Below are 9477 nucleotides of genomic sequence, written 5' to 3'. Positions count from 1 at the left end.
AGAGACAATGAGCAATCTCCAGATAAACCTCCGGTAGAGAAAATCCAGTTGGCCTCGTTTGAGTGAGTTTTCCACTCTCTGTGGCCAAGGAAGGGACGGAATGATGGCTGCAAGAATCTGTTACCGAAGGTTGCAGTGAGGCAATTTTAATAAGTTGCTAAACAACAACAAACATTTATATAGCATTTGCTAGAAGCCAGACACTCTTCTAAGTTCTTTGCATGTAGTAGGAAGGCATTGGCTGGTCTATGTCTCAAAAGGTGTCCACAACAATTTAGTGCCTCTCAGGGTCTGGATAGCCATTTTAGTCTATGTTTTCTATGTGTGTTCAAATAATATCCTAATGTAACTTGTTTGTGACATATGTTTAACAAAATTTTCTTATGGATTAATATATCTTGGGTGGCCTGTGATACCTTTGATCTTTATTCTTTCTTCAGTTCTAAATTTGTCTTTGTGTCCTCAATCATTTTATTATGTGACTTTTTTTCTAGTCATAAAAATCCCTAGAGATGGTGGCTGTGTTTTGCTGAGTTTTATGCACTGACAAGACAGAATGATACCACAGCAGGAGTTGCGTCTTTGGGGTCAGTTGGAAGGGGTTTAAATTCTAGCTCAGACAGTTCTAGCTCTAGGACCTTGGTCAAGTCTTTTAGCTTCTTGGATTCTTGGCTTCCTCAAGTTAAAGTGCATAAATATGTATGTTACATGTAGTATTAGAAATAATCTTATAAAGGGCCCAGCATATAGAGGCCTTTGGTAAATCATACATAATAAAGTTTGTTGTTATATATTTATTTTTTGTGTGAGTATGGCATACTGGCGTTGCTTAAAAGAAGTTTTTTGATGTATTTTTGTTGAAACGTTCCGAAGTTAATGTACCTGATTTTCATGGCTGCAAGGCCTCATTCTAATATGAATACAGAAGGGAATAGAAAGAAAATAGAAGTGGTGGAGGGACAAGTATTTGACCATTGATGAAGTTATGAATATTGGCAATTAGAATAAAAATGCAAACTGCATTATGTGTGTGTGCACATGTATGTGTGTGTGAGAGATAATTTTTAAATTTTTTAAAAATTATTTATTCTTTATTTTAAATTGACAAATAGTAATTGCATATATTTATGGAGTACAATGTGATGTTTTTCTTTATGTATCGATTGTAGAAAGATTCAATCAAGCAAGTGATTATCAGAGGCTTGGGATGGGGAGAGGAAAATATGGGGAAAGGGGAGAATAATGATTTTTTAAAAATCATTGTTCAGAATTGCAAAGCTGAGGCTTCCATTGATGGTCATTCGTCATCATCCTAGGTTGTCTATATGTGATTTCTAACAGGAATTCAGCAATGTTGTTCTCCCAATTATTCATACTCAAAAACATAACAAATGAACCTATTTATAGACTTATTTTCTCTATAGTTTATGCAAAGCCTTTTGCAGCGTTGTCTGCCTATTCTTTGATCTCCTGTTAGAAACCACCTATATGTCTTTATCTTTCCAGTGTCTTAAATTCCTCCTATTCAGATATTGAGTTCAGATGTACACAAGTTTCTTTTTTATGAAATTTATATTCTTTTCTATTTTAATTCACTTGGGCAATTTCACTTCTAATTCTTCAAAAATGCCTGGTTATCTACTCAATATATAACACACTGGATCAAGTCCAGGCAATGTCATTCATTAACATTATGACTTTCAACAACGTTCTTAACTACTCTGTGTCTTAATTTCCTCATCTACTAATACACAATTGGGCTAACAGTACCTATCTTAAAGGATTTTTTTTTTTTTTTTGAGATGGAGTCTTGCTCTGTCACCCAGACTGGAGTGCAATGGCCCAGTCTAGGCGGTCTAGGCTCACTGCAACCTCCGCCTCCTGCGTTCAAGTGATTCTCCTGCCTCAGCCTCCTGAGTAGCTGGGACTACAGGCATATGCCACCTCCTCCAGCTAATTTTTGTATTTTTAGTAGAGACAGGGTTTTACCATGTTGGCCAGGTTGGTCTCAAACCCCTGACCTCATGATCCGCCTGCTTTGGCCTCCCAAAGTGCTGGGATTACAGGTGTAAGCCATCACGTGCCCAGCCTTAAAGGATGTTTTGAGGATTAAATAGTATAATTCAGAGTAAAAACTCATGGAACAGTAGTACCTGGTATGTTTAAGTGCTTGATAGATATTACTTCCTAATATCATTAAACAGGTAAATTTTGGGTATACTTAAGCATCTATTTTGATACAAAAATTTTCAACCTAGAAAAGAGGTAAAAATCTGAGTATTCTTACAAAGGATTCAATATTTTCAGGGTCCGTTGGGTCATGATTTTGTCCTAAATTACCTTAACTTTCTCAGCCACTCTCAGGATAACAGTAATTTGCCACATTGCTATGCTTTATTTCTGTTTTCATGTAGGCAACTTCCCATTCTAATCTACATTCTTACCTATCTCTGTAAGTCTGAATTTCTCTGAAATTCTTTTATAGTAATAAGGAGGTCCACATATGGAAAATGTTAAAGAGCCTAGCAAGAAGATTGCAAAGGACTATAGATTGCATCTTCACTGGTATGCATGTCACTAAAGTGATAATTAAGTTGCCACTTGGAAGCAGCTTTTCTTTTGTGAACAAACCTTCCAAAGAAAAAGATATTTAAAAATGCAGAATATAACATAGTTTCCATACAGGACAGAAACATATTGAGAAATAAAATAGATGACAGCTTTTGAGTATGGTCCACTGGGGAGTGGAAAATTGAACTTGAGGTTAGAAGATGTGGGTTATGGTCAGGGTCCATACACATATACATGAGCATGTCACTGACAAATGGGCATCATAACTCTGTTAGTCCACTTGTGTTGCTATAAAGGAATACCCGAGACTGAGTAGTTTAAAAGAAAAGAGGTTTAATTGGCTCATGATTTTGCAGGCAGTACATGAAGCATAGTGCTGGTATCTGCTTCTGATGAGGGCCTCAGGAAGCTTACAATCATGGCAGAAGGTGAAGGGAAGCCAGTGTATCACATGGTGAGAGTGGGAACAAGAAAGAGAAGGGGAGGTGCCAGCTCATTTAAACAATCAGATCTCATATGAACTCATTACTGCAGGGAGGACACCAAGTTATTCATGAGGGATCTGCCCCCATGACCAAAACACCTCCCTCCAGACCCTACTTCCAACAGTGGGGGATTACATTTCAATATGAGATTTGAAAGGGACAAACATCCAAACTATATCAATAACTCTACTCTATTTCGAGGTTAAAATACTGTGAAACATTTGAAAGAATTTTGTAAGCTATTGGTTAAGTCCTTAGGAGTTGTGTAGACTATTTTGATTCTTGAATATTTACCATATGCTTACAGGTAAGTAATTTACTTTTTATACACAGCTTAACTTCAAATATTTACAAATGCTCGTTGTTAAACATTTGGCAGCATTGGCATTGTACAGGTCCAAGCTTACATGCAAATGAGTTTGTAATTACCACCTTGAGAAGAAATGTCATTAAAAAAATTGCAGTAGATGGTACCAGAGGCATCCTGTTCTAAAATTTTATCCTTTGGAAAAATATCACATCTCTCTGCAAGAGACAGTAGTTCTAATTTGTTTGATCAAATACATGCAATTTGTGCCTTTCACCATAGGGTATTATAGCCTACAGGCACACACATAGCATTACTGAAGGAAAATGACTCCCTGATTATGTCCTGAAAAACTAATGAAAGCCTGTCAAAAGAAAAAAAAAAGCCATTGCCTTCTACAGAATAAAAGGGATTAATCATAGAATTAGAAGGAAATGAATTTGGACCTTTGAAGAAATTGACTCCCTGATAAGAATGCAAGTCAGAGAACTGAGCAGGTCATGAAGGCCCCCTGCAATCCAAGGCAGCACACAGCTGTGTGTGCACATTTGTCAGGATTGTTTTATTTTTTAAAGCAAGTTCACCACTTAAAGCAAAGATCGGAAGTCCAGATTACAGGAAAAAAGGCAGCAATTGTTCCCAAACAGAATTATTGGGCAAAAGAACTTGCAAAATAGCAGTCTAATTTGTGCTTAGAGAAAAAAAAGCTCTTTTTGGTAAGGACAGGTGAATGTTCTATGTGAGATTATTGTTTGGATAACTTTTGGTTGGGGACGTAAGGTAGTGGCAGGATCTCGGTGTGGCTATGCAGATGTAGCAAGTCATCTTAGAGAGAAAACAGCCTGGGAAAGTGAGATGGCCGATGGGAAAGTGAGATGGCCGATCTGACTCCCTCTCCAGTTCCCATAGCAGAAGCTACTGGATGGGAGAACACAGGCTAACACATCCCTTAGGCTCTGGGGTCATTTCTGTTTCTAGTAGACTGCATGGGGCTTTAAGAAAACTAGTCCTGGCCAGGCGCAGTACTCATGCCTGTAATCCCAGCACTTTGGGAGGCTGAGGCGGGTGGATCACCTGAGATCAGGAGTTCAAGACCAGCCTGGCCAACATGGCAAAACCCTGGCTCTACTAAAAACACAAAAACTAGCCAGGCGTTGTGGCAGGCACCTGTAATCCCAGTTACCCAGGAGGCTGAGGCAGGGAGAATTACTTGAACTTGTAAGGCGGTGGTTGCAGTGAGCCGAGATCGCACCACTAGACTCCAGCCTGGGCAACAGAGTGAGACTCCGTCTCAAAATAAAAAATAAAAAAAAAATTAAAAAAAGTAAATAAAACAAATAAATTAATAAATAAACCTAGTCCTGAAGACCAAGCTTACCTTAACCTTCCTGATGATCAGGCCCGGATTTATTTGCAGTATCAAACTCTTGCCTACTTCCTGTAGGCAGGTCACTGTCTTATTTCAGTATCTGAATCCCTGAAATAGTCCCATGTGCCTTTGTCGTGGTTCTCTTCCAGTACTGCAACCCTGCTTTGCCCCACCTCAATGCTCCCAGGGCCTTGAGGGCAGGCTCTGGATCACAGGCACCGTGGCCATGTACTTGCATTCCACTGGTCTGCTTGCCTATTACAAGAGTTCCATGGCAGCATACTCCATCAAGCTGGGATGACTTCTGATGATGCTATGTTCTAGAGTGTAAGATCCATGAGGGCAGAGATTGTGTCTGTCTTATTCAGCATTGTGTTTTCAGGATCTTGCATGGTGCTTAGTACAATACGTTTTTATTTATTTATTTATTCGTTTTTTGCAGCCAATGTCTGCTTTAGTCATCTGTGCTGCCCTGACTAATCCATCTTATCTGGTTCTGGTCATCAAAACCTGACCCGCCTCTGCTGATTGATTCCCAATACTCACATACATAATTTAGTTGAAGCACCATGCTAATTATTATTCATAGAAACACTTAGCACTTTTCATCACTGAAATGTCTTCCAAATTTAGTTACTTAATCAACCACAGATTTGTGTGGAGGTGACTATAAAATCTGATGGGTGATGATAAATCATTGCAAAGTATCATGATAGTTTTTAATAGGAAAGAGATAAATGTGAAGATAATTTCAGATTAACTGTTGTAGGGAAGTCAACTGAGCAGTGTGTGTTGTCTCTCATGGTTCCTCAGATTAGCTATGCACAATGAGTCAGGGACAACTGAGTTCAATCTTGAATCTACCAATTATTGCCTGAATATTATGAGCACGTTTACAAACCTAAGTAACCTCAGTTTTCTTGTATGTGAAATGGAAGTAATGATAGTAAGTACATCAGAAAGCTGTGACGATTAAGTGAAATAACACATGGAACACCGAATACTGTGTTTGACAAATAGTAAAGGCTTAATAAATACCCAATAAAGAAGTAACTCTACAAAACCACAGCTCAAATCAGAAATGTAGAATTTCCTGGAATTTTGAATCAGTGGAAATTTACTTTTTGGTTCAGTATAAAGAGAGAGAAGGCTTTGGAGCCAGAAGGCCTGAGCTTCCTCTTCTCATTAGATGGGAGAATGTGGACAAGTCACTTGATATGACCAGGTTGTACAAATCCTGGATGTGTAGCTCACTTGGAATACAATGGTAATTGAGCTCCTATGGAGTTTGACCTCATATCCTGGCTCCTCAACTTTCTTACCTGTAAAATATGTATATTAATATTTTTCAGGGCTGTAAGAATTGAGGCAATGTTTACAAAGCTCAGTGCATAGTATATGGTAGGTACTTGATAAATAGCTATCATTATTTTGGGAAAATAAAAATGTACATAATGTTTAGTATCATGTGTAAAGTTAGATCTAAAGTTACTTTTAGTGAATGAATATTGAAATATATTATTCCTAATTTGGTTTTGAAACAAAACCATAATGTTTACAGCTATAAATGCCTGGAGAAAATTTCCACTTTATAGAAAATGAAAAATAATCCTCAGATAAAGGACATTTTCCCCCAAGTTCTCATTATTTTTTTCTTTTCTAAGCTTTTAGAAGTCTGCTTCACGCAAATCTCTCACTCTATTGATGTATAGATTAGCTCTGTTTATTCTATTTTTGATCTTTCTAATGGAAAACTCGTTTCTTTGTTAAAATCCCATTATCTTTTAACTTGATTTCTTTCTTTACATCCGTATTCCTTCCTGAAACCACTATTACCATCTTCCAAACTTTGATCTTCATTTCACTTTCCTTCTTGGTAGGAAGCTGAGGTGATGGGAGAGTTACCTCTGTGGTTACATCAAGTTTTATAAAACTCTGTTCTAACAGACTGGTAAAAGAAATACTCCCGATGGCCTTGAAGAAGTAAACATCCATGTTGTGAGACACCCGATGAGAGGATTATGTAGCAAAGAACTGTGGGCAGCCTCTAGGAACTGAGAGTACCTCCTGGCTGACAGCATGGAAGAAAATGGGGACCTCAACCTTACAGCTACAAGAAATGGAATTCTGCCAACACCTACGTGAGCTTGGAAGGGCATCTCAAGCTCCTGATGAGAATGCAGCCCAGCCAACATTTAGGTTAAGACCCTGAGCAGAGGACCCAGTTAAGTCAGGCCTGGATGCCTGACCCGTAGAAACTGTGAAATCAACAAGTGGGTATTGTTTTAATCTGCTAAGCTTGTGGTAATTTGCTATACAGCAACAGAAAACTAATATGCATCTCCTTCATTGGATATAGTACACAAGCAAGTCCCTGATTGCCCTCACAATGTGATGTGACAATATTGTTTAATCTTACAATATTGTGGGCTATGTGGGAACCCCTCGAGGCCTCTGGACCTTCAAGACCGTCTTCACTGAGCACATCAGTGATGAGTGCAAGAGGCATTTCTATAAGAACTGGCATAAATCTAAGAAGAAGGCCTTCACCAAGTACTGCAAGAAATGGTGGGATGAGAATGGCAAGAAGCAGCTGGAGAAGGACTTCAGCAGCATGAAGAAGTACTGCCAAGTCATCCATATCATTACCCACAACCAGATGCGCTTGCCTCCTCTGCACCACAAGAAGGCCGACCTGATGGAGATCCAGGTGAACAGAGGCACCGTGGCTGAGAAGCTGGACTGGGCCCACAAGAGGCTTGAGCAGCAGGTACCTGTGAACCAGGTGTTTGGGCAGGACGAGATGATTGATGTTATTGGGGTGACCAAGAGCAAAGGCTACAAAGGGGTCACCAGTCATTGGCACACCAAGAAGCTGTCCCGCAAGATCCGCTGAGGCCTCTGCAAGGTGGCCTGTATTGGGGCATGGCATCCTGCCCATGTGGCCTTCTCTGGGGCACGCACTGGGCAGAAAGAGTACCATCACTGCACTAAGATCAACAAGAAGATCTATAAGATTGGCCAGAGCTACCTTATTAAGGGTGGCAAACTGATCAAGAACAATGCCTCCACTGACTATGACCTGTCTGTCAAAAGCATCAACCCTCTGGGTGGCTTTGTCCACTATGGTGAAGTGACAAATGACTTTGCCACGCTGAAAGTCTGTGTGGTTGTAACCAAGAAGCGAGTGCTCACCCTCCGCAAGTCCTTGCTGGTGCAGACCAAATGACAGGCTCTGGAGAAGACTGACCTTAAGTTCATTGACACCACCTCCAAGTTTGGCCATGGCTGCTTCCAGACCATGGAGGAGGAGAAAGCATTCGTGGGAGCACTCCAGAAAGGCCAAATTGCAAAGGAAGAAGGAGCTTAATGCCAGGAACAGATTTTGCAGCTGGTGGGGTCTCAATGAAAGTTATTTTCCATTGAAAACAAACATAGAAACAAAAAAACCACTTAGCTATACGACAGCTCCAAGTCTCAGTCTGTTCAATTCAGAATAGCTGGACAATATACCTGGTCAGGTGTCTTTTATCATTGTTCTTAAGTGTATTAAATAAGAAAGAAATATATGCCATTATGTTTATTGTAGGAAATGAGAAAAAAGATAAAAAGCATATTTTAGTGATTTGTAGGGTAAAGAAATGTATGGAGGAAAAAATACTGCTTCATAAGGTTAGTAAATAATTTATTAATTATTTGAAAAATGTTCAGCATTGTCATAAAGTTATTTTAGTAGGAAGGCATATAGGTTTTAGCTTTGTGTAGTAGAAAATATAAAAGAATTGTGTGATTTCCTCCAAATCAACATCTTCATTCTTTCTACTGAATCTAAGCGCACGAGATTGACCTTCACATAACATTTTTGAAAGCTTGAAATGAAAGAAAAAACTTTTACCTCTACTGTTTAGTATTTTAACTATTCAAATGCTTTTTTTCTCTAGTGCATAAGCTCATCTTTTTTTGGGTTTTCATTTTCATCATTATGGCCTCAATAAATGAACCTATGTCATTGCCATCAAAAGAAAAATAAATTATTACACTACAGAATAAAAGAAGATTATGAATAATTATTTATATAGCCTAAGTCTGTAGGGCAATTAGAAGAGCAATTCAGTTTTATTTTTCCTGTATCCATAAAATTCCTCCTCCGACTCTGCTATTATAGCTGTATGCTTCCAAATATGAAAAATAGAAATAACCTGATTTCAAATGGAGATTGATAGAGAAGAGCTGCTTACAAAACTTAAATATCTCAAATCAAGTGCATTATTCCAGGATACATCTTATTTTCACTCTTTCTCTCCATACCTGTCTCATAATTTAAGCATAAATGAACCTATTGGGAGTTGTAAGCCATTCTGATTTGCGGCCATTTGTTGAGGTGATCTGAAGCTAAACTGAGAAGTAGGCAATGCTTGCATCTAGCGTTGTTTTTAGCCACCTTATTTTGTTCCATTCCACTTGAGGGACTCCCATTGGAGTGAAACACGTAGTTCTCCCTTCCTAAACATTATCCCACTTCAGAGATCTCCTCCATCCCAATTCAAAGTTACCTGTGTCTTGTTTTCTCAGCGTTTTATTAGGTAATAGGCTAGAATTCAAATTAGTCAGTTGGTTCTGAGAAATTAATGTTTTTTTTCCTACTGAAAGATAGCAACTCTTTATTTTATTTTTTATTTTTATTTTTTAATATTATTATTATTATTATTATTATTTTTATACTTTATGTTTTATGGTACATGTGC

The 9477-nt window shown here is 38.5% G+C and overlaps 1 pseudogene; it reads left to right on the top strand.

Annotated features, from left to right (window-relative positions):
- The first annotated feature begins 7190 nt into the window (after positions 1–7190).
- Positions 7191–8148, top strand: LOC100458434 (large ribosomal subunit protein uL3-like; annotated as a pseudogene).
- The last annotated feature ends 1329 nt before the right edge of the window (positions 8149–9477 follow it).

The sequence above is a fragment of the Pongo abelii genome, chromosome 7 (genome assembly GCF_028885655.2).
Source record: "Pongo abelii isolate AG06213 chromosome 7, NHGRI_mPonAbe1-v2.0_pri, whole genome shotgun sequence".
Taxonomy (NCBI): Eukaryota; Metazoa; Chordata; class Mammalia; order Primates; family Hominidae; genus Pongo; species Pongo abelii.
The sequence above is the reverse complement of the archived record's forward strand: the minus strand, read 5'-3'. Positions and strand labels throughout refer to the sequence as shown.